The sequence below is a fragment of the Lolium perenne genome, chromosome 2, assembly GCF_019359855.2.
Source record: "Lolium perenne isolate Kyuss_39 chromosome 2, Kyuss_2.0, whole genome shotgun sequence".
Lineage (NCBI taxonomy): Eukaryota > Viridiplantae > Streptophyta > Magnoliopsida > Poales > Poaceae > Lolium > Lolium perenne.
The window spans coordinates 4,720,249-4,746,400 of record NC_067245.2 but is presented as its reverse complement, the minus strand read 5'-3'; the positions used below and the strand labels follow the sequence as shown (position 1 = coordinate 4,746,400).

At 45.3% G+C, this 26,152-nt stretch overlaps 1 non-coding gene across 1 annotated transcript; it reads right to left on the bottom strand.

Moving 5' to 3' along the window:
• Positions 1–823: 823 nt before the first annotated feature.
• Positions 824–25,868, bottom strand: LOC127330971 (uncharacterized). Its single transcript, XR_011751259.1, has 6 exons — positions 25,704–25,868; positions 25,540–25,616; positions 25,263–25,368; positions 1,829–4,970; positions 1,400–1,564; positions 824–1,223 (listed from the first exon to the last, which is right to left on the bottom strand). It is a non-coding gene; the product is annotated as an uncharacterized protein (transcript).
• Between the last annotated feature and the right edge of the window lie 284 nt (positions 25,869–26,152).

Sequence of the window (26,152 nt, the reverse complement as noted above, 5' to 3'; positions counted from 1 at the left end):
TGAGGTCACCCCATTGCTCGATTGTGTTCACGACATTGGCAAATCGACCAGGGACTACACTGAAGAGACGTTCAATCACATCTTCATCGCTGATCTTCTCTCCTAGCGATCGGATCTCGCCGACCAGTGTGGTCAGTTTCTGTGCAAACCCAGTGATCGTCTCGGAGTCCTCCATCTCCATGCGTTCAAGTTGGCGCTTGAGCTGCTTCGCCCATGCCTTTTTGACACGGTCCTCACTGATGCACATCTGCCGGATCGCCTCCCACGCCTTCGCCGCGGTGTCATGCTCGGTGAGCGCCATTACCATGGAGTCCGGGACAGACTAGGATAGGGCCGCAAATGCGTCCTCATCCTTCGCCGGATCGTGCTCACCATTTCCCTATATTGCGCTCCAACAATGGAGGGATCAGAGGATGATCTTCATCTTCACCGCCCACAAACCATAGTTCGTGTCCGTGAGTTGCGGGTAGTGGATCGGGACACCACCTCCTCTCGACGTCGAGTGCACCACCACGGCGCCCCCACTGGCCCATGCATCACCACCTGGCCTCTTTCTCGGCGGTGTGTACTTTCCGCCGCTGCTCGGAGGAGTTTTGTCACCCATCATCAGTCACCGCCGCCTCTACGCCACGAACTGACACCACTGCTGCGATCGCGTCCAATAAACAGAGGCTCTGATACCAAATATTGGATCTTAGGCCTTGAACACTAAACGATCTTGTGGATTTTCGGTGGAATTATGAGTTCATCACTCTGAACTTTTCCCTGCACTCAACAAACACTCAGGAACAAAGAGAGACTGGGGACAGAGTTTTGCGATGCATTAAACCAAGCGTCCTTTTCGCTTTTCCTTTTATTCAACATAAGGAAAGACTCACAAACTTGGACCGGATCCTATGCCATGATCCACTTCCATCGTGCCATCCCACGATTGAGATCATGACTCGGTCTGAAACTAGAAACAGATGTAACAAGGGACGTACAGATTCAGTAAAACAGAACTGTTGCGCCAACAGACTCATAAACTGATGAATTAAACTACTATGCCGATGAGCTTGACAACCTTTCAAGTACCTAGCAGCTCCCAAGCCAGACAAACACACCAATACATATTAGTGGAGACATATGGTGCGTGAGTAGTTAATCGAGCGTCGCGGTGACACCAATCTGGTAGGCAGCTGATCGATGTAGTAACCACATGCATTTTAGAGCTCTCCTGAGTCCTAAATATGATAGATAGAAAACAGTAAAATCTGATTAGGAGTGCTGTAAACAAACAAATAGTTATGACTAGAAGCTAATATGTCCACGCAAATAGAAAATACCTTTATGTAAATAATAATATTTTAAGTGGATCTGAAAGTATTGTACTGAAGGCGCACAAGAGAGACCTTCTCACCTGACAACTGGGCAAAACCCTCACGCAGCATCTCCAAAGCAGACAAACACAAACGCAAGCACTCTGACTTGTAGAATCTCAAATAAACAACCAAAACAATTACATCAACTTCCTGTCGTTAGAAGCACACTGAATCACGTAGTAGTCTTGGATCCTCTTGGTTACCTAGACATCAGAGTGAAAAGGAGAACCAAACAAGAAAAATTCAGAAGACATGATGAAAAATGACCTCAGATAGATATATGGAGAAATCACATTATATATAATCCCTTCGTCTAAAAATAAGTAACTCAACTTTGTCTAGAAAGAGTTATATCTGCACACCTTTTCAGAGTGTAGATGCATCCATATCTAGAAAATTTTGAGTCACTTATTTTTAGACACAGGGTGTACAAGTTTTAGATATTCGGCAGTAGACATGTTGCACACCTGAGAAGTGATCCTCTCGGTATGGTCTTCTTGTAGTACCGTGAATGAAGCGGACTGAAGAGGCGGCGGCTTGCCTCCAACCCATCCCAGTGGAGCATGTCCCACCAGTCTTTCTCGCAGTCCACCACCGCCATCGGCTTGTATTGTGGACGGCCAGCATGGATGGCTGGTAGCCGCCTCAGACTCCAGCAGCCTCTGAGCTTGATGGTCTCGAGCATCGGCGCGGTCATGTTGATTTCGCAGATGTGCTGCAGCATGGGGAGCTCCTGAAGATGGATAGTCCTAAGGTTCGGAAATTCTATGTTGGTAGCAAGTTGTTGCCAGTATCTTTCATCTCCATTCGGGAAGATTTGCCTGAGCTCACCACAGTATGTGATGTGCATAGTTTCCAAGCTATCCAAGGTAGGAAATGACCAGGGAAGTACAAAAGTGAGCCTGGGGCAGGCGTGCAAATGTATATGTTGCAGCTTTGAAAAGGCATTCTTATATCTGTCTATTTTATTTTTTGATTGTGAAAAGGGGACAACAGGTTTTTCTCTAATACTAAGACTTCTGCTCCAAATGCTGCGGGCTGCTAGGAGGTGGGACACCCATAATATCTCTAGGCTCTTGAAGAAGCTTGGTGACATGTGGTACGTCTCAGCAACAAAGGCAGTGTGTATCTTGGGACACCTCTCAATACGACACCACCTGAGATGTTTGAATTGTTTAGCTTGTTGGAGTTCAAGGTTAGCAGCAGTGATGGAGCAACTGTCATGCACGTGTAGGGACTGGGCACTATTCATCAAGGAAATCATAATTTCAAGACCACTTTTCAATTCCCAATTGCAGCCTCCTTTGGAAAATTCAATGTGACGCTTTGAAGGGAGAAGCTGATTGGAAATTTGCTTCGAGATGTCTTCACTATTACCCTCTTCGGAAACCTCCTCAAACACATCTGAGTAGGGGAATGATGATGATCCTACTACTGGGATAAGATACAATTCATTATCAGAGCCGTCATTTTCTGTTTCCTCGATCTCTAGAAGTTGTCTAATACTGAGAGTTGATGAGATATACAAGCGGAAATTACTACCAAACACATGGAAGCCTCGAAAAAACCTTATATCTGTAGCCACGACATGTGTGTAGTCGCTGTAAAACACGTAGTCGGTGTAAAACGAGACATCTGTGTAGTCTTCCTCGAAGTATGAATGAGATCGTTGACAGTCACCATCTAGTTTCGATCTTGTAGGCTTCCCTCTGGTGTCCACACATAGCGACCTCAATGGTGGGTCCTCTGCATCAAGCCAGCACACTCTCCGCAGGTTCTCACAGCCTATCAGAAAGAGGCACACCAAGTTCTCCACCTTCAAATTTTTGAGGTCGAGTGTTTCGATTGCTGTCTCAGAAAGGTTCAACTCCACTAGGTTTGGCAATCCCCGAAGGAATACATTCTTCAGTCGTGCACAACCTTCTAGCGAGATCTTTGATACTTTTGGAAGCTCTTGATTATAACGAGAAGAAGGCCGAACTTCCTTTTCGGGTATCTGCATTGAATTCTTCCACCTGGATGCTTTTCCATATCCATCAAAACTGAATGACTCCAATGATGTGGACATGACATCAGGCTTAACATGTTGCAACCCATCACAACCATCAAGAATAAGCACCTTCAGTCCAATTGCGGCTGACAAGTTTGGCAAAACTTGCATGGCACTATTTCCAGATAAGTCAAGAAGCTCGAGCTTATGCATGCCCATGAATGATTCCTCTACAAGTGTTGTCAAGAAAGTAGAAGAATTGATCACTCGAGTCTCCGAAGATCACACAACCATGTCATGTCAAGCTTATCCATGCACCAACCAGACCTAATAGCTCCTGTATTCGTCAGATTTAGCTCCCGAAGTTCAATCATCAGCACCATCTTTGTTGGGGACAGGATCCAGTCCCAGCGTGTATGACGTATGTCCAATACCCATAGGCTTTTAAGAAATGTCCATTCTGTATCATGTCCTTCACCAATTATCTCTAAATCTTCATCTTTGCAACTGTCTATGTAAACAAATCTTAGATTGTTGCAGCAGATAAAAGGCGGGGATGCAAAATTGAAGGTGCACCAAGAGATACTCAACACACGAAGTTTGCTAGATTGCCCAAACAAGTGTTTAGGCAATATTGCTGGATGATCAGATTTTTCTAGTGCCAAGAAGTATGACGTTGTCTCCTTGGGCACACATTGGATATTTTGTACCTTGGCATTCTTTGATGTGATTGAAACCCATCGGCTCTTCTTTTGTTGTCGATTAATAGTCCGGCGAATAAACTCGAGATACTCATTTTGAATATAGTTCAGTCGCATTGCTTCCTGTAGTTGGCCACCAATCTCCCACGCATTATCTCCAGATACGATCCCATCACACACCCAATAGTTAGAAGCATGGGTGTCCTGATAATAGTCAATGGAGTTGTCATATTTATATTGCAGGAGCGACATGTAGAACCAACAATCTGCAATTACAGTTGAGTTGGCATCATGGTTAATTTGGGCAGCCTCTTGATGCACTAAAGGTAGCAGGCTTCTTAGAACTCGTACGGAAAGGAAAACATGAGCACTTTTCACTTTGTCTCTGATTTTAGGATCGAGTCGAAACCTCCCCTGAAATGTCCACAACACTTTGCACCTCCAGTCAAACACAGGAATGCCAGATGCAGCCAAATCAACCTCGCTGTCACTCCCATTGCATAAAATCATCAAACACCTGCGGCCATCTAAAATTTGGAAGATGAGCTTAGCAACCTCGAGTATCTCAGCTCTAGATCCTCTATCTAACCCATTGAAATCATCTTCCTCGTCTTGCTTATCAAACAAATCCATTGCAGATCTGTCGAGCTTCAGATCCTTTGCAATCCTTCTCTGCATGTCTCTCCTGCTTTTCCACACTGAGCAATCCGCGTGGATTACTACGTCAAACTTCGACCTGGCTGGTTCTGCTATGGCAGCTAGAACGGCAGACGCACCGAGTCCATCACACCAACCATCAAAGTATATAATATTATTTATACCCTGATAGAAAGGTTCGGCATTGCTCAGATATTTTTTAATTATGTCATCCACAGTATTTTCCACAGTATCATCCATGACGTAACTCCTCGTCAACTCCTGAAGCAAAACAACTTGGTTCAGTGGCCGTGGCTTATGTTCCGAATGCATGTGAAAGCATAAAAAAGGATAGTACGGAGGGTCCGATCCTTCGAACCCCGCACCGTCTGATCCTCTGAACCCTGCACAACCTAGGTACCATTCGGATGACCCTCGCTTCTTCACACGCAGCGATTTTAACGGCTCCGGTATGTGCCGAAAGGTGACATCATGCTAATGTCACATTTGTGCTGATCTAGTTTGTAAAGTTTTGTGAAATACGTCCGAAATTTGTGAAAATTTATTTACTGTTCAAAGTAAAGTTTCACATATGTTTCTCACGTTTCTCACGTGTTTCTGAAACTTCTGAAACATTTTCTACCGTCCAAATCTGTTTTAATTATGTTTCAGTTTTGTCAAAAAGGCAACAAGTAGCCTGACCAATCTCAAAGAATAATGTGTGGTGGATGGCTCTCAGGCACGTAACGAGTTGGCGGTTAAAAAGAGTTTTTGTCTCTTCTTCGCACTGTCTGTCTGCTCGATGAAAATGAAACACATCGCAGTCGAAGAATCTCCACACACATCCCATGACTCGGGTGCAGGCCTGGCGGCCACCAGGCACTGCCGACGCTCGTCGCCGGAGCTGCAGCCGTGCCACTTAACAGTCTATCTCGCAAGCAGCAGCAAAACCTTAGCAGCTCCTCCGCCAGAACTTGCAGCTTGTTAGACTCTGTATATACTTAGCCTTTGTATATGTATTGTAGACTCACCTGTACACTTGTGTACACGTTTATGTACCCCTTTATAATGCATACGCCACCCCACGTTGGAGGTGTGCCACAAAACCCTAAAACACTTGTTTAATATGGTATCAGACGACACAAAGGTCTAAACCCTAAACATGTCTTCCGCTCCGCCTTCAGCCGCCGTCGCCTCCAGCGAGGCTGCCGCCGCCGTCGACGCCTCCAGCGCGATCGTTGCCGCGGCGTCCTTTCCTGCTGCCGTTCCACCGGCTTCTGTCCACCTGGATAGCGCGTTCCTCCTGCCATTCCTCGCCCACCTCCTCAATGGCGGGACGGCGCCCTACACGACAATGACGTCCCTCGCCCCCCCTGAAGTCTCGATCTGTCGGGGCCCTCTAGCCGGCCCAGTCTCCTTGATGTACGACGCGTCCTCGTTGTCACCACCTGCCGCGGCCCAGCCCCCACAGCCGCCGCCCCCTCCGGCCGCCACGCACCCCCTGTTGCCTGCGCCGCCGCCCTTGACTTCCCCGCCTCCGATGGTGCGCGCCGTCGTCCCTGTCCCCGCTGCCCCCATCTACACCGCAGCGGGTCCTGCTGACGCCGACACCGCTCCTGCGGTCTACGGAGGCTACGCTAGCTACTCGGGCTACCCTCTATATGGTGCTCCGTATGGGCCTCCACCGACTGCACTGCCCTCCTACGATGTGTTCCATGGCCAGGGCGCGTATGCGGCCCCGCCGCAATATGGTGCACCCCCGCCGTGGCCCCGTCGATGTATGGGGCCCCACACGCATATGGTACCCCGCCGATGTACGCCGCTGCTGCGGCTCTGTCTACTCCTACGCTGCCCTCTACGCCCTACGTGGACGTCGAGGCTGATCTGGCCGCAATCTCCTCGCCGCCGTTCCTATTCTCACACCTCCTTCCAGTGAAACTCAAGCTGGATAACTATTTGTACTGGCGAGCTTAGGTGCTTCCGCTCCTTCACAACCATTACTTGGAGGAGTTCATCAATGTCACCTTGCCATGTCCGCCTCCGCACCATCCGATGTTTCGTGTGTGGGTTGCTTAAGACTAAGCTATCCTCTCGGCGATGCAGTCCTCCCTTGGTTAGGGTGTTGTTGGGCTGGTCCTCTTCGCTGCGACATCTCATGAGGTGTGGGACATCCTGGAGTCGAGTTTCTCGTCCCAGTCTACTACTGAGTCCATGGCCAGCAGTACGAATCTTGGCGAGACCAGTAAGGAGAATGGTACACTAACCTCCTACTACAACAAGGTCAAGAAGTTGGCCAACACTCTTGCCTCGATTGGTGAGCCTCTTCGTGACACTGAGTTCACGGCCGACATCCTCGCTGGACTCGATAGCGAGTACGACTCTCCCGTCGAGGCAATTAAGGAACACAAGGTTCCTATTTGTCCTCATGATCTCTAGAACCACCTCGTCTCAATGGATCAGGGTTCAACGCGCGCCCCCCTAACATCTCCTCCAACTCTTATGTCAACGCCGCATACCGTGGCAAGGGAGGTGGCCGCTGTCCTCCTGCTGCTCTCTCGCCCGAGGGGAGGAGGTAAACCTAGCGCTCCGCCTGCCCAGCAACAGGCACCGCGCCCGGCCTCCTCAGTGTTTGTTGTCGACGGTTACCCCCACGCCTGCCGTGCGGGGTGTGGCGCGGCTCAGCCTTGCCAGCTCTCTAGTCTGTCGATCCATGTTGCCTCTCGCTGTCACCACCGCTTCAAGACCGACTGTAAGGGTACATTGCCCCTATGTGTGGTTTTGGTAATTAATGAAAACCCCTATGGACTAATGTTTTCATTGAGTTTATGTGAAGGAATATTCCATAGGTACTACTTGCTCTCCATGTGTTGGATTCAAGTATGGATGCCATGAAGATAAAGATATACCTTGTGTATTGGCATCAAGATCATCGGTATGAAGATACATATATGTGATATGATCAATAAGAAGAAATGAAGATGGAGTTCTTATGTGGAACTCAATATTAGCCATGCTCTATCTTATGTGAGTATGAGAAGATACAAGGTTGAGTTAGGCAAGTTCAAGATGAGCATCTCAAGTGAATCATATACTTGAAGCTTGCCGTCCATTTGATGATAATGGACTTGTGAAGATGTGCATCAATGGAGCTTTCCCATCATAGTGTATGGGGGAGCATTTGTGAGTCTTCACGAAGCAACATTGGTCAAGAGAGGCATTCCGGCTTGAGTGAAGCTTGAAGAGTTATCATCAAGATCAAACGGGATGCGCAAGGCAAAGGTATGACCTTGCTAGGTTTTCCTTTTACCGGTCTCAAGGTGGATGTTGGGAGACCGGATTATAGGATAGATAGCCGCACTATTAAGAGGGGATTTCGGTTGGGTAACTTGATCACATCGTCTTAGGGAGCTCAACCCTTTGCATACTTTGCATATCCTTATTGCCTCTTGGTGTTTCTCTATGTGAGGTTCTTGAGCTTGTTGCTAGCTTTACAACAAGCCCAAGTTCATCGAAAACGGAGTTCGCATGCATCTTCTATTGCGTTTTCGAGGTTGGGTGATTTTACCGGTTATTCATGATATAAGGTTCTACCCTTTTATATTCATGATAAAATCCCCTCCTACAATTTCTTGAGTTTGCACTTTCTATTGGATGGCATTTGTTATTATCTTTCCAACGGAATTTGTTTCATGTCAATCGGAGTTCGGGTGCAATAGTTATTAAAGAAAAGGTAAAAGAAGAAAAAGAAAAAAAGGGAGGGCTGACCGGTTGCCGCCCGGCCTGCCGGGCCGCACGCCGGCCCACCCGGGGCAGCCGGTTGCCGACCGGCCAGCCAGGCCGCACACCGGCCAGCCCAGCCAGCCCTTTGGTCCAACCGGACCGTAACCGGGCCGCCGCCCCATCCGGCCCGCGCCCCCGTCGCGCCCGCGGCGCGGCTCCGCGCCGCCCGTGCGGCTGGCCGGGCCGCCGCCGGCCCTGCGGCCTGGCTGCCCCCGCGCCTGCGGGCGTTCCGTCGCCCACGCAGCCTGCCTCGCCGCTCGCCCGCCCCAGGTGGGCCTTCTCTCTCCCCCGCGGCCCATCCGCCGTGTTTGGCCTCCGATCCCGGTCCGGCCCCTCTTGACAGCTGTCAGCTCCCTCCCGATCGGCCGGGTGGGCAGCGGGGGACGTTTTTGGGCCGTTTTTTATGCCTTTTTCACTTGTCTTTTTCCCCAACGGTTTTATTTGCTCCCATGCTATAAATAACCCTTCTTCCACCTTGAGCAAGAGGTTCTTCACTCTCTCTCACCTCCATTGTTGCTATTTGAAGAACTTGCTCTTCCTCTTGATTCCTCCAATCAATCTTGCTCATATTTGAGGATTTGAGAGAGGAGATCTAGATCTACACTTCCACCAAACCATTTCTTCTCTAAGTGAGGGAATCTCTTGGGATCTAGATCTTGGAGTCTTTGGTTGACTTTCCCCCTTGTTCTTCCTCTCCAATCTCATCCTAGCATTCGTTGCTTTGGTGGGATTTGAGTGTGAAGGACTTGAACACCTCCGGTGTTCTTGCTTTGCATCATTGCATAGTGTTGAGCTCTCCACCACGATTTGTTCGAGTGAGAGACCGTGAGCTTGTTACTCTTGGAGGGTGACCTCCTAGTTGGCTTGGTGATTGGTGCTCCGGTGATCTCTTCAAGAAGATTGTGAAGAGGCCCGGGCTTCTCCTTCGTGGAGCTTGTGAAGTGGTTGTGGAGCTTGCCATCTCCGGAGCGGAGGAAAAGCTAACCATAAGGAAAGGGCAATTATCCTTCGTGGGTGTGGTTCGGAGAATAGGGTGAGCCTTCGTGGCGCGGGGAATCCTTCGTGGGACCTCCACTCCACCAAACGTGACGTACCTTGTTGCAAAGCAAGGGAACACGGGAATACATCCTCGTCTCCGCGTGCCTCGGTTATTTCTATACCCGAGCTCTCTTTCCTTGTGATAGCCATCGTGCTTGAAGTACATATATCTTGCTATCACTTGTGCTACATATATCTTGTGCCTATCTTGCTTAGCTCTAGTTGCTATTGTTACACTTAGTTGAGCTTAGCATATTTAGGGTTTGTGCTTGTAAACTAAACGATAGTTTAATTCCGCATTCATACAAGACAAATCCGCAAGAGTTTGTAATTGCCTATTCACCCCCCCCCTCTAGGCGACATCTCGATCTTTCAATTGGTATCAGAGCAAGGTCTCTCCTTGTTTAAGGCTTCACCGCCTTGAGAGTAAAGATGTCGGCTAGTATAGTGCACAATGACACAATTGTCTTTAATGGCACAAATTATCTTTTGTGGAGAAATTGCTTGCTTTGTAAGCTTCGGACCTTGTGTCCACATATAGAGCAATTTCTAGATGTCGGTTTTTCTCCTCCGATGGATTCTCAAAATCTATCTTTAGAGGATGAGAAAAACTTACATCTTGAAGCTCAAGTATCTAATGAGCTTTTATTCTCTTTGAGACCCGATTTTCGTAGGTTCTTGATATATATAAAGCGAAAATCGTCTCATGAGATGTGGATCAAGCTTAAGGAAATGTTTGGTGGATCCACTTCTCAATTGGTCGGTGGTGACTCCGAGGAGCTCTCTTCCCCTTCACATCATGAAGAGCTCCAAGTTGCTTCCACCTCCGGTCGTGATGAGTTATCATCTTCTTTCACTTCACCAACGTGTAGCAAGACACGAGGTAATGATATGGTGAGTGGTGAGGAAAATTGCAATGTTGATATTGTGCTCAATAGTGATGATTCTTCATCTCTATCCCATTGTAATGCTTCCTCTTTGGACTTAAACACATCTAGCATTGAAAATTACCTACATGCTTGTGTTGATAGTCCTTGCATATCATGTGTAAATTGCTTACATAGATCTCATGAAGATATGCTTACCTTGTCTTGCCCCCATAATCAAAATGCTTATATTTCCTCTAGTTGTTTGTTGACTAACAATGTAGAGGAAACCGAACACTCTATGGATCAAGACATGTTCTCAAATGAGGATTCAAGAATATCTTCATCTTCATTCTCCGGTATGCACATGTGCCTTATGGCAAATGGATCAAAGGTATCTCCTACTTTGACTCCTAACACTTCCTCTAATGATGAGAGTGATGATGATGATAATGATGAAGAATATAATACCTTGGTGCATAATATGGCAACGATATATGCTTCTCTTCATGGTAATAAAGAAGCTCGTGCTAATCTCGAACACTCTATGGATATCTTGAATAAATATAAGGAAACCATAGTGAAGTTGGAGTCCCATGTTGAAAATGAGGAAATGAGATTCACTCTCCTCAAGCATGAGCTAAAAGATGAGAAGCATACTAATTTTATGCTTACACAAAAAATTAAATCCTATATGCATGAAAATGAGAAAACTATTGTTGATGCTTGTGCTACTAACTCTAATTCTTGTGAAGCATCTACCTTAAAGGAGAATGTTGAGCTAAGGGCTCAACTTGAGTTGCTAACTAGCAATTATAGGGAATTGGAAGAAAGTCATAAAAAGCTCTCAAGCTCTCATGATGAACTTCTAATTTCCTATGATGGGATAAAGTTAGCTCATGAGGCAAGTATCACTAAGGTAACATCTTGTGAGCCTCATATGGATGTTAGCACAATCTCTACTACAAATGTTATATTGCCATGTGCTAGTCCTTGTAATCCATCTAGTCAAACTAGTGATACACCTTGTGTTGGATTACTCACTTTGCCTTGTTGCTCTAACAATGAAGCTTCTACTTCCTCTAGTACTTGCATTTCTACTAACCATGTAGAGGAAATCAAAGAGCTCGAGGCCCAAGTCCTTTCTTTAAAGAAAGACTTGGAAAAGCGTCATGAAGGGAAATCCGCACTTGACAAGATGCTAAGTGTGCAACAATCCCCCAATGACAAGAGTGGACTTGGATTCAACTCCAATAACAAGAACAAGTCCAAGAGCAAGAGCAACAAGAAGAAGGGCCAAGACAAAGTCAAGGATCCGGCCAAGTTGGTTTGTTTCAAGTGCAAGGTTGAAGGGCATCATGTTAGATCATGCCCATTGAAGAAGAAGAAGAAGCACTTGAGTGAGAAACAACAAGGGAAACGGCCACAAGGTAAAGGTCAAGCTCATGCTCGACCTCAAGTTGAAGATAGGCCACTTCCCAAGAAGAATCAAGATATTGTTCCCCAAGAGAAGAAATCAATAAAGAAGAGAAAGGGGAACACTTGCTACTTATGTCGTGAGAAGGGGCACTTTGCTTCTTCTTGCTTAGGTGGTACCTTATCTAACCCTATAATTGTTGATAATGATTGTTCTCTAGGGAAGGATAAGGATGGCAATGTGTTTGCCAAGTTTGTTGGAACTCAAAGTGGTTTCAAGAAAAGAACCATTTGGGTTGCCAAGCCTATTGTGACTAATCTCTTAGGACCCAACTTGGTTGGGGACCAACAATCTCAAACTTGATCAATAGGTGCATGTGGAGGGCATTGGAGATTTGGCTACTTCATGAAGAATTAAGGGATCTTCATATATTGTATTTTTACCAAGCCAAGTCGTATGGATTATCATCTATATCTTATATCCAATGTTCCTCTTTGCGGTAACTTATACTTCAACTCTTCATGTTTATTGTAAGTTACTTGCCCCTTTGCATGTTTGGTTTTGTACCAAATATGTGTATGTATGTGTTGTGTCTTACTTGCTTATCTTGTGTATTCAAGTATGTTTGTTTGACTCATCATATACTTATGTATTGTTTTGAGCCTAATGCATCTTGATGATATCTTATTTGGCTCTCTTTGAGTGATTAATGGAACATCCCATTTTGGGGGAGTGTTATGCTTTGTGCATTTATCCTCTATAAAATGTGTGTATATGGGTATCACCACTTAGTATTGATATTGCAAGATTATCTAGTTACTATGTGGTGTGTCATACTCATGAGAAATTCAAATTCTAAATGTCCATTAATCATCTCTAGTTGAATTTTTGTTGCCTCTTGTTTAGAAGAAATGTTTTATCACATTATGGGGGAGTAACATGTTTTGTACATATCACAAGTCTAGAAAATATGAACATATGAGGTTATGCCACTTAGAGTTGATGCTCTTAATTATCTTGTTCCTAAGTGGCATGTTTGCTCAAACAAGCTCCACTCCTATTAAAAATCTTTTATTACTCATCTTATGGGTTCTTGTTTGAATAAGAAATTCTTGGTACGGTTTCCCTCAAATACATATCTCTATATCTTATTTGGGACACCGTTTGCTTCAAGTTATTCTAATCATTGCCGTGCGTGATTGTTTGACTATTTGAAGCTATCAAGAATCTTCATTCGTGCATAGTGCTTAATTATATATACTTATTCTATGCCCTTTATTGTGAAGTTGATCCTTACTATCTTTGTTGAAATATACCACCGGAAATTAATTCCAATATTCTCATTGTCTTTGACAAATTGACAACCTTGTATGTGGTTGAATTTATGGATCATCTTCATCTTGGATTGCTTCTTATTTCCTTATATTATTTCCAAGAAATCTTTGTTGCTCCCACGTGTCTTCCTTGTCCTTTTGAAAAATCTTTTGATAAATTCTCTTGATTCACATCAAGTGTTTGTTTTGGAAGACAAACCTTTTCCTTACGGTACATTGTGCCATTGTGAGAAATGTGGAGGGTTTGGTTTATTTGTTTGAACCTTGCTCTTTTTGGGAGTTTGCTATCTCATTCTTTCTTACATGATTTATTTGCTTGAATGAGATAAATCCTTGAGCATGTTTGCTTTATTTCATCGTTCATGCTCAATGGTTTCTTCTTAGTTCATTTGTTGAACTTTGTTGAACAAATCTTTTGTGATTTGCGTCTTTGATATAATTTGGACAACAAATTTGTTTGGTGACACATTTATGCCTTATTCGATTCATTTGGTGTTTTGTCCAAAGTATATCTCTCTTGGATCTTTAAAGTCTTTATGTGTGCTTATATGTAATTTGTTTATATTTGTAGCATGCTTGCTTTGTTTGATCAATTATATAGGGTATACTCCATCAAATCCTAAATGGCTAAGATGTGCATGAAATTCAAATTTCATCTAAATATGCACATATTTATATGGAGTGTGTCCTATATATTGTGGTTTGTCTAACCATGTTGGACCCAATAAGTTTGGGGCCCAAAATGTACTTGAATGATGTTTTAGGTACATTGGAGATGCAATGGTGGCTTGTCTCATCTATAAGGAAGGTGTTATCACCATATGAGAATTGGAGTCAAGCTAGGATGATCGATGAACTCTTATCTACTACATCATGCCATTGCTATCTCGGTAACAAGTATCTTATTCATGCATACTCATATAGCATCCAACCTCTTGTAGGTTGCATCTTGGCATGAAACTCTTTATTTCGAAAATATTGCGATGCGATTCTTGAAAAACCCGTTTAAAGAAAACTTCTTATTGCACATTTGAGTAAATTGAGAAGATGCATATGATGGGGATATACATATATATATAAATCATGTTTATGATTCACCTATCCCAAATATGCCCTCTAGCAATTTATTGCATATCAATTCCTCAAAGAACTCTTATGTGCAACATTGATGAAATTGCGAAATAAATCCGTATTTGTGATACTTGTTGCCTCTCTCATAACATTCCAACTAGCTTTACTTCCCTTATTGTTAGTTGTGATGTTTTTGAGATTTTCTTGTTGAAGCTCATTCATATACCACTAGTGAAAATTGGAGCCATAGGCTATATGTGCTTTTTAAGCAAATATCCTTTGGTATATTCTATGACTTCATCTTGGATATCTTGTCTTATTTACTTTATTAACCTCTCGTGTGTGCATGTTTCTTTATGGATCACTTGTCCACTTTAGAAACTCATATACATAAGAGGGCTAATCCATCACCTTGATATCCTTTGTTCTTTGCCAATCATCTTATTACCCCTTTTGTTTTTAATGGGTTGGTAAAGAAAATTTATGAGTGCTTGGTTTATTTATTTTCTTCATGCACTCATATCTCGTAATTGTTGGACTAAAGTTGTTCTTGATAAGCATACTCCCTTTATCTTAGTTGTGTTCTAAATGATATATAGGGAGCGAGGATTCCATGTTTGTGCATATTGTATTCAAATGCAAACATTATAAATTGTGCACGAACCTTGGGGAGCTTTCTTATTTTTAGAGCACTATATCTCTCTTATCATGATATCTTTGTTTGTCCAATTGGATCCTTGATTGCTTGCTTTATTTGTTGAAGCTCACTTCACCATGTTATCTTTATGCAATCTTTGATCCTCAATATAGTTTGATTTCCTTCAAGTATTCATCATTGGATATGTGCACTTGATTCCACTCAAATTATGAGAAGTGCACACTTTGGGGAGGAACTCACATTATATTGGCCTTCTAAATTTTTCACCCATTTTGACAATCGATGCCAATGGGGGAGAAGTTTAGAGGGTTTAAGGGAATGGTTTTATACTTAAGTTTGGTTTGTGCTTAGGTGTCTTGCCTCTCATGCATTCCATATTTATATGTCTTGCATGGTTGTTTATATATAGTGGAAACTATCCCAAAGGTTAATCTTGACAATGTATGCAATGAATTCATGTTCATCACACGTGCATACATTGTGGGGGAGTTTTCTCTATATATTGGTTCTACTCACATCCATTGCATTTGTTGTAGTTGTGTGAGTAGAGCCGGTTTTGAGATGGGCTAGTAGCTTTGTGTTACTTGACCATATCAAATACAACCTCTTGTATACAACTTATTCTCGGATAAGTTGCGTACTTGTTTCTAATATTCATTATATAAACCCTCTTATTGTGGTTGTCATCAATTACCAAAATGGGGGAGATTGTAAGGGTACATTGCCCCTATGTGTGGTTTTGGTAATTAATGACAATCCCTATGGACTAATGTTTTCATTGAGTTTATGTGAAGGAATATTCCATAGGTACTACTTGCTCTCCATGTGTTGGATTCAAGTATGGATGCCATGAAGATAAAGATATACCTTGTGTATTGGCATCAAGATCATCGGTATGAAGATACATATATGTGATATGATCAATAAGAAGAAATGAAGATGGAGTTCTTATGTGGAACTCAATATTAGCCATGCTCTATCTTATGTGAGTATGAGAAGATACAAGGTTGAGTTAGGCAAGTTCAAGATGAGCATCTCAAGTGAATCATATACTTGAAGCTTGCCGTCCATTTGATGATAATGGACTTGTGAAGATGTGCATCAATGGAGCTTTCCCATCATAGTGTATGGGGGAGCATTTGTGAGTCTTCACGAAGCAACATTGGTCAAGAGAGGCATTCCGGCTTGAGTGAAGCTTGAAGAGTTATCATCAAGATCAAACTGGATGCGCAAGGCAAAGGTATGACCTTGCTAGGTTTTCCTTTTACCGGTCTCAAGGTGGATGTTGGGAGACCGGATTATAGGATAGATAGCCGCACTATTAAGAGGGGCTTTCGGTTGGGTAACTTGATCACATCGTCTTAGGGAGCTCAACCCTTTGCATACTTTGCATATCCTTATTGCCTCTTGGTGTTTCTCTATGTGAGGTTCTTGAGCTTGTTGCTAGCTTTACAACAAGCCCAAGTTCATCGAAAACGGAGTTCGCATGCATCTTCTATTGCGTTTTCGAGGTTGGGTGATTTTACCGGTTATTCATGATATAAGGTTCTACCCTTTTATATTCATGATAAAATCCCCTCCTACAATTTCTTGAGTTTGCACTTTCTATTGGATGGCATTTGTTATTATCTTTCCAACGGAATTTGTTTCATGTCAATCGGAGTTCGGGTGCAATAGTTATTAAAGAAAAGGTAAAAGAAGAAAAAGAAAAAAGGGAGGGCTGACCGGTTGCCGCCCGGCCTGCCGGGCCGCACGCCGGCCCACCCGGGGCAGCCGGTTGCCGACCGGCCAGCCAGGCCGCACACCGGCCAGCCCAGCCAGCCCTCCGGTCCAACCGGACCGTAACCGCCGCCGCCCCATCCGGCCCGCGCCCCGTCGCGCCCCGCGCGCCTGGCTCCGCGCCGCCCGTGCGCTGCTGGGCGCCGCCGGCCCACACGGCCTGGCTGCCCCCGCGCGCCTCTGGGCGTTCCGTCGCCCACGCGGCCTTCCTCGCCGCTCGCCCGCCCCAGCTGGGCCTTCTCTCTCCCCGCGCGGCCCATCCGCCGTGTTTGGCCTCCAGTCCGGTCCGGCCGGGCTGCTGACCGGCCTGTCCGGCTCCAGCCCCGGTCGGCCGGCTGGGCCGCCGGCTGGGAGCGTTTTTGGGCCGTTTTTTATGCCTTTTTCACTTGTCTTTTTCCCCAACGGTTTTATTTGCTCCCATGCTATAAATAACCCTTCTTCCACCTTGAGCAAGAGGTTCTTCACTCTCTCTCACCTCCATTGTTGCTATTTGAAGAACTTGCTCTTCCTCTTGATTCCTCCAATCAATCTTGCTCATATTTGAGGATTTGAGAGAGGAGATCTAGATCTACACTTCCACCAAACTATTTCTTCTCTAAGTGAGGGAATCTCTTGGGATCTAGATCTTGGAGTCTTTGGTTGACTTTCCCCCTTGTTCTTCCTCTCCAATCTCATCCTAGCATTCGTTGCTTTGGTGGGATTTGAGTGTGAAGGACTTGAACACCTCCGGTGTTCTTGCTTTGCATCATTGCATAGTGTTGAGCTCTCCACCACGATTTGTTCGAGTGAGAGACCGTGAGCTTGTTACTCTTGGAGGGTGACCTCCTAGTTGGCTTGGTGATTGGTGCTCCGGTGATCTCTTCAAGAAGATTGTGAAGAGGCCCGGGCTTCTCCTTCGTGGAGCTTGTGAAGTGGTTGTGGAGCTTGCCATCTCCGGAGCGGAGGAAAAGCTAACCATAAGGAAAGGGCAATTATCCTTCGTGGGTGTGGTTCGGAGAATAGGGTGAGCCTTCGTGGCGCGGGGAATCCTTCGTGGGACCTCCACTCCTCCAAACGTGACGTACCTTGTTGCAAAGCAAGGGAACACGGGAATACATCCTCGTCTCCGCGTGCCTCAGTTATTTCTATACCCGAGCTCTCTTTCCTTGTGATAGCCATCGTTCTTGAAGTACATATATCTTGTTATCACTTGTGCTACATATATCTTGTGCCTATCTTGCTTAGCTCTAGTTGCTATTGTTACACTTAGTTGAGCTTAGCATATTTAGGGTTTGTGCTTGTAAACTAAACGATAGTTTAATTCCGCATTCATACAAGATAAATCCGCAAGAGTTTGTAATTGCCTATTCACCCCCCCCCCCCTCTAGGCGACATCTCGATCTTTCACCGACTACCTCGGCCTCGGCAACAACGGCAAGGGCAATGATCGTCAGGTTCACATGGCGCACCAGGGACACACGCCATCTTACTCCGTCGATCCTTCTTGGTACATGGACACTCGAGATACAGATCACGTGACCACTGAGCTGGACAAGCTCGCGGTTCAGCAGCCCAACCATGGACACGACAAGGTTCATACAACTAATGGGGCAGGTATGCACATCTCACATGTTGGTCAGGCATCACTTCTCACAAACACCTCTAGAACATTTCATCTTAGAAATATTCTCTGTGTTTAGTCGCACGTAATCAGGATAATAATGTTTTTTGTGAGTTTCACCCGTTTTATCTCTTTGTTAAGGACTATTCTACGAGGGACGTACTTCTTAGAGGTCGCTACCGCCATGGCCTATATGCACTTGATGAACCATCCGCTGCCCCCGCTCCTGCTGCTGAGTTTCGAGTCTTCAGTGGTGTTCGTGTGTCTTCATCATAGTGGCACTCTCGCCTTGGTCATCCAGCATGACCCATTGTTCGCCATGTTCTCCACCGACATGAGTTACCGTCAGTCTAGTAATAAAGATGCTACCATCTGTGATGCCTGTCAGCAAGGCAAGAGTCACCAGTTATCATTTTCTGTTTCCACTCATATAGTCAAAACTCCTCTTGAGCTTGTGTTTTTCAGATGTATGGGGTCCTGGCCAGATATTAGATATTTGTTAGTGGTCATGAATATTATGTCAGTTTTATTGATGCTTATAGTTGGTTTACTTGGATTTATCTTCTTAAGCGCAAGTCTGATGTGTTCGATGTGTTTTTAAGTTTCAAGCACATGTTGAGTGTCTCCTTAATCATAAAATCATTCATGTTTAGTTAGATTGGGGGGGGGGGGGGGCAACGCAATATTAATACTTTTTTCGAAAAACTTGGAATAGCTCATTGTGTGTTCTGTCTACATACACACTAGCAGAATGGTTCACCTAAGTATCGTTATATTGTTGAAACTGAGTTAACTTTGCTAGCTCATGCTTCTGTCCCGTTTCGTTTCTAGAGTGATGTCTTTACTACACCTTGTTTTCTCATTAATGGGCTCCCATCGCGGCTCCTTCATATGAAAACTCCACTTGAACTTTTGCTTGGACAGGCTCATGATTACATGTTTCTAAAACTGTTCGGTCGTGCCTGTTGGCCGCATCTCCATCGCTATAATAATCGCAAGCTTGAGTTTCATTCTAAAAAATGTGTTTCCTTCGGTATAGTTCCATTCATAAAGGGTATAAATGTCTTCATGTACCGTCTAACCGTGTGTATATCTCACGAGATGTTGTCTTCGATGAGCATGTTTTTCCCTTTTCTGATCTCACTACACCTTCCACCATTTCCACACCGTCTGTGCACACATCGCCTATGCTTCCTGATCAATTTTTAGATGCTACACATTCGCCCTCTTTGTTGTCTAGCCATGGTGTAGGTATTGGGAGATGTTCGCGTCTGCAGCTCTTGTACGAGGCCAAACCTACTGCTGCCTCGCCTCCTTCTGCCGATGTCGATCACGTCGATCGGCCGGTGTGCATGCCCCATGCAGCGCGCCCGCTCTTGGCCTCTGCGCTGCCCGCCAGTGCCGCGGCCCGGCTTCCGCCTGCGTCGCGTGCTAGCAGCCTGGCCTAGCGGCCCACCTCGCCAACACCCGTGCCCCCTACGCCGTCTCTGCCTGGCAGCCCACCGCCGTCTGTGTCGCCCGCGCGGTCCTGTGCACCGAGCTCACCTAGGCAAACGTCTCCCCCAAGCAGGTCGCCTTCTCCTGGTGCTTCGACGCCCTCGTCACCCCCTGCACTGTCTCCTCTACAGTAGTGCACCCCTGCGTCCTCGACGTTGACTTCTACCACCCCTGCACCGACTACCTCGTAACCTGCTCCACCCCTTGTGTTGGGTCCCCCATAGATGCAGCAAACGTGGGGTGTTTCGTCCTCGTATGCGCACCGATGACACGGTTGCATGGCTTGCGACGTGCATGGCGCAGGAACAGTTGTACCCTACCGCTGAACCTCGGCATTTTCAGGCTGCTATGAGTATTCCTCACTGGCGCACTGCAATTGAAGAAGAATCTTATGCTCTTCTCAAGAACGAGACATGGTGTTTGGTTCCTCCAAGACTGGCATCAATGTCATTGATTTCAAGTGGGGTTTTAAGGTCAAGAAACATGTCGATGACTCTATTGAGAGATACAAGGCTAGGCTGGTTGCTAAAGGCTTCAAACAACGCTATGCCCTTGATTATGAGGACACCTTTAGTCCGGTGGTCAAGACCATCATTATTCATCTTCTTCTCTCGCTAGCTGTCACTCGAGGATGGTCTGTTTGTTAGCTTGATGTTCATAATGCCTTTCTTCATGGTGTCCTTGAGGAAGAGGTATACATGCGTCAGCCTCCTGGTTTTGTTGATCCAGCTCGTTCGCAACATCTGTGTCGCCTTGTCAAGGCGCTTTATGGTCTAAAACAGGCTCCTTGTGCTTGGCACGCACGTCTTGGCACCGCTATTTGGGCTCATGGTTTTGTTCCCTCTATGGCTGACACCTGACGGTTCCTTCTTCAGCGTCCTACAATTACTATGTATCTGTTTGTCTACATTGATGATATCATCCTTGTCAGCTCCTCAATGATAGCTGCGGACCATCTAGTTTCTGCTTTGAGTGCTGATTTTGATGTTAGAAATCTTGGCAAACTGCATTACTTCCTTGGTTTGGAGGTCTCTCACTCAGATTCTGGTTTGACTCTCACTAAGTAGAAGTACTCTCTGGATCTTCTTCGACGTTCTGGTATGCTCAAGTGCAAGTCTGCTAGTATGTATTCTCTCTGCTGATGAAGCCACCGAGTACCGCAATGTTGTTGGTGGTCTATAATACTTGACTATCACTCATCCTGACGTTTCCTATGTTGTCAACCGTGTCTGCCAGTTTCTCCATGCACCTCGAGATTCTCACTGGATTGTTGTTAAATGCATCCTGCGCTATACGGTTGACATCTTCATATGGCTTGCATCTGCAGCCCGGGCCTTCGGGAGTACTATCTGTGTTTTCTGATGCAGATTGGGCTAGTAGTCCGGATGACAGGCGATCAACGGGGGATATGCAGTGTTCCTTGGTCCTAACTTGATCGCCTAGAGTGCTCGAATACAAGCGATAGTGTTCTGTAGTAGCACTGAAACTGAGTACAAAGTAGTTGTCAATGCCACATCTGAGATCATTTGGATACAGTCTTTGCTCCGAGAGTTGGGATCTCTCAGGAGTAACCGTCGGTCCTCTGTTGTGATAACATCGGTGCTATGTATCTATCTCCGAATCCAGTATTTCATGCCCGAACGAAACACATCGAGGTTGACTATCACTTTGTCAGGGAACTTGCTCAGATGTTGCTTCTTATCAAGTTCATCCCTTCGAAGGATGAACTTGCTGACATCTTCACGAAGCCACTGCCGCTACCTCAGTTTGAAGGTTGTCGGCGCAATCTCAACTTGCTGAATTCTTTAGAGCACGGTTGAGATTGAGGGAGGGTGTTAGACTCTGTATATACTTAGCCTTCGTACATGTATTGTAGTCCCACCTGTACTTGTATTGTACACGATGATGTACCCCTTTATAATGCATAGGCCACCCCACGTTGGAGGTGTTCCACAAAACCCTAAAACACTTGTTTAATACAGATCATGATCAGCCACATCTAGGAGTACATACCAGCCACCCAGGGTCGTCCTTCCGAACTCCAGCGAGCAACCTATCGGCTCCTAGAATTGTTGCATGCTCACAACATCGACAGCTACTGCCCCGTCTCGGCGTCTCACATACTCTCCCCATACCTCTCCTCCCCCCCTCCGTGTCACATACTCTCTTGATCTGTTAGCGAACTGCAGTGACATGCACAACAACACCGCTAGCACATCCTCATCTTCTCGGTTCCACGGACCATGGATACTGCTAGTGGCATCCTCTGGCTGTCGTCGCGACTGATAATGATAGGATCGATTTAGCTGATATTTTCTATTTGTACGAGATTGTGTATATCTCCTACTCTTTGGCAAGGATCGGTTGTGATTCTTTGTTGCCTTGTATTGTATGTTTGTACCTATCCATCTATATATTAGAAGATACCCCCGATGGGGAAGTTCATGGAAAATACAATCTTCAAGGGCCAATGCTAGCAATCAGCCGGCTGTAGAAACACCTTTCATCAGCCACCTTCTAGACCGTCCGATCTAGTTAAGTGAGTGAATTCTACGTGTTGATCGTGCTACAAAAATGGTTCGCATGTAACAATTTCATAGTATGTAACATTGGTATCCAATATTTTTATTTAGTCGCGAAATAATGGTACATTTTATTTTCGCCAATGGTACAAAAAATCCCGAAAGTAACATTTTTCTTCTACGTATGTAACATTTTCCAAAATGGACATTGTTATACCACATTTCTCTGCAATACATCTAACACTTTGGTTTAATGTATCTAACATTACATGGTAATGTATGTAACATTAGTGCAAATCTCTCTGTACCCAAAAATTCAGGAGACACAAGCATAGCCGATTTGAGGTCGTGGGCAACAAAATCCGCCGCCGGTGGAGAAGCGTCCGGTGAGGACACCGATGGTCTATCCCATGCCGTGCGGTGGTGGCCAGTCGCGTCATTAATATTCTCCGCCACTGGTTTGAGGTTGCGGGCAACGAATCAGCCATCATGTGCGGAGGTTCATCCATGGTTTCCATGGCGGAGCATCCGTATATCCTCTTCTCTGGCCCCAGTAGCGCATAGGGAGGATTCCCTTCAGGTGGCGGGCGATCGACCGCTGCAGGCGGAGGCGCGGGGGCTCTAGGTGTCAGCACAGGGGACTCTAGGCGGTGGCTGTGCAAAATGAATCCAGGCTGTGGCGCGGGAGCTAGGGAAGGGGCGGCGCGGGAGCCCTTCAGTTTGCGGCGCGGGGATTGGAAGGGGGCGGCGCAGGAGCGCCTCTCTGATGGCAACGCGTGGTAGGAATGGGGCGGCGCGGGAGCCCCTCCAGCGGTGGCACCCGTAGAGGATCGGCAGCGGCCAGGGCGCAGAGGAGCAGCGGTTTCCGGGGCCAGGGCAGAGCTGAGAAGCGCGGAGGAGGAGCGGCTGCGGCGGCCTGGGTGCAGAGGAGCGGCGGCGGGCTACATCCATGGCGCGGCGTGCGGGTAGCAATGTTGCATCCATGATTAAAATGTTGTGGCACTATGTGTAACCCGGGGGTGGTGCTAGCGATCCATATGATATGCACAAACTAATACAAATCGTGTGCATCCTACTTGGCTCGCTAGAATCATCTTTGGATCAAGTTTGTGTGTCCAATGTAAGTATGAGGCATGTTGTTCTTGAGTTGGCCCTACTTCATATTCATTTTGGTTATGTTTTTTTGCAATGGCCCATGATTATAATCTAGCTATATGTCAATGATTAAAAGGCTCTGGCACTATGTGTGTGATCCCGGGGCGGTGCTAGCGGCCCATGTGATATGCACAAATACAATTGTGCATCCTACTTGGCTCGCTAGCACCGTCCCTTGGGTTTGTGTCAAAAATGTAAGTATGATGCATCTTTTTGAGTTGTCCCTACTTGGTGTTCTCTTTGGTTTTGTTTCGTTGCAACGACCGATGATTATACTATGGCACCATCTAATGAGAAAAGGTACCGATAAGACCTTGTCATATTGTCCATGCACATTGCTTGTGCATTTGATTTGACCTTATAGGCACTCTTTTTTCCTCGTGTCTTCATATGATGGTTTACAACTATGGATACTTGACCTTTCTTCAAAATGCAAATATGAGTTTAATCTAATTGTTAACATAACTGACCATGCAATAAATGAATATATGTGCAAACTGTGCCCAAGTCAGGTGTGAGGATAAGAAGTTTGTCATAGTGTTCATGGATGATCTTGAAACCATGATGATATGTTTTAATCCAACATATTGTGCCTCTAAGTTATTCATATATAGTTGCGTTCACTTGTGTCTTTGACCTAATTGTTGTTTCTTTCGTATAATTGTGCCCAGGCTATCCCCGTAGCACAATGCGTGACTTCATGGAGTCTATACATAGAAACATTAATCAGTTGGGACAATTTGAAGTCACCTTCTAGCAGGACTCACTTCCCAAACTCGAGAGGACCTTCAATGTTTAAGTTACCAATGAGCAGGGACGAAGCTAGAAAAATAATCTGCTGGTGTCAGCCTTTGTATCACTGGTGTCATCCTTATTGACAAACAAGAATTACTTCAAAATTAATGAAGGATTTTCATATTTCATTGGTGTCAGCTGACACCAGTACCATGCATAGTTCCGTCCCTGCCAATGAGGCAACCTATTTCCATGGTCCTCGTTGGATACAACTTACGGAGTTCTACATGATTCAGCCCAGGACAACGTGTCATTTCTACATGGGTCGTGTATTCAGTCACGCCTACTTCAACTACAAAGACCGCGTAGACTCATCTTGGCAAATATCACAACTCGAGAGATGCTCACGGGGTCATTGTCCATTACCCACCTACCGAGCTGGTGGCGGAGCCGAACGTGGAGGAGCTACGTGCATAGTTAGCTATATATGTTCTTCTTACTAATGTGCTACTTTGATACATGATGTTGCTACATTACATGATGTTGCTACCTTACATGATGTTGCTACTTTGATACATGATGATGTTGCTACATATATAACAGGTTATATTGGAAAAAAATAGTTTGTCTTAAATACTTGAAGGCTGAGGCTTTGTGACTGTGCCACAAGTATTTGGATTACTGGTAGCGTGCGCGTCCTGCTCAATACGAGCATAAATACTAGTAGCATGCCAAGGTGCATGCGACCAATATCTGAACTACTGGCCGCGTCTGGGGTGCGCACACCACCGGCCTGTAGGCGTGCCACCGCGTAACCCCTGAAAGTACTAAGAAAAATCATATGCAATTATCACACACGATTTTAGTTACTCAAATCACGTGTGAATGCACTTTCACTGCAAACGGTTTGTACACCCGTGTGCAATGGCTCCTGTGTAGTAACGGTTCGGTAAACAGTGTACAATTGGCCATTTTAAGCGTGTGTCATTGCCTCATCTTTACTAGTGAGTGTTTAGAATGGACAAACTGTGCAATTAGTTTCATATGGCAGATTTTGTAAAGAAAAAACGCATAGTAAGAACTTTGGCCCCTGAAGGGTATTTATAAGATATAGAATATAACCTCATAAATCATGGTGAATCTCTTTACAGAAGACCACGACGCAAGAATAAAGGCAATATGTTTAATTTCATGATATATGCGAGCTAAAGATTAAGTCCACCGGTTCCTGCACAGTACGATATGTTAACTTCTCGGACACTGTTATATATATATTATTGCATACTGCGTATGTTGTGACAGAATAGAACTGGAAATATGCAAATCGAAGCATACTAATAAACAGCTGTGTACCATAAGGAATGATATTCTGATAGTGAAGAAACAGAAGATGCAATACCTTTTTCCAGAGAAGACCAATTATCAGTTCAAGCAGCGGCTAGTCTACCCGATGATCTGTTGTAGGTCCAACAGCTCCTGTCGGCATGATATATCAGTACTCTGTACTCCAATCCTGTTGGGATGTTTTGGAGACCAAACCAAATGAAATGTTTGTCAATGTACCTGGTAATTAGCAACCTAACAACCTTGTGGAAGGAAGCAGAGAGAATTTCCAGGAGCCTAGCCAATATGAAATACTTAGCTAACGAAATCAAGAGGTTTTCAAATGAAAGTGTTATTCATGCTTCTAAGGCTTAATATGACAAATAACCCAGAACATTAACTCATCCGGTTCCTGCACATCATGATATGTTATTACTGTTGAATATAGATGGGCTGCAGCCCAGTAAGGCAGCCCATGTAGTCTACAATTCCTGAAATCTCAAGGCCCATCACGTTGGCAGCTTGGGACAGCCTTGGGGGACAAAGTTTAGTCCCACATTGCTAGTTGGGAGAGAGTTGGAGTGGTATATAAGGGTTGCTGTTCTAGTCATTCCAAGTGAGTGAGAATAGAAAGAGCCCTCGCGCACTCCTCCTCCTCCGCCCGCCCGTCTCGGCTCGGCACGTCGCGT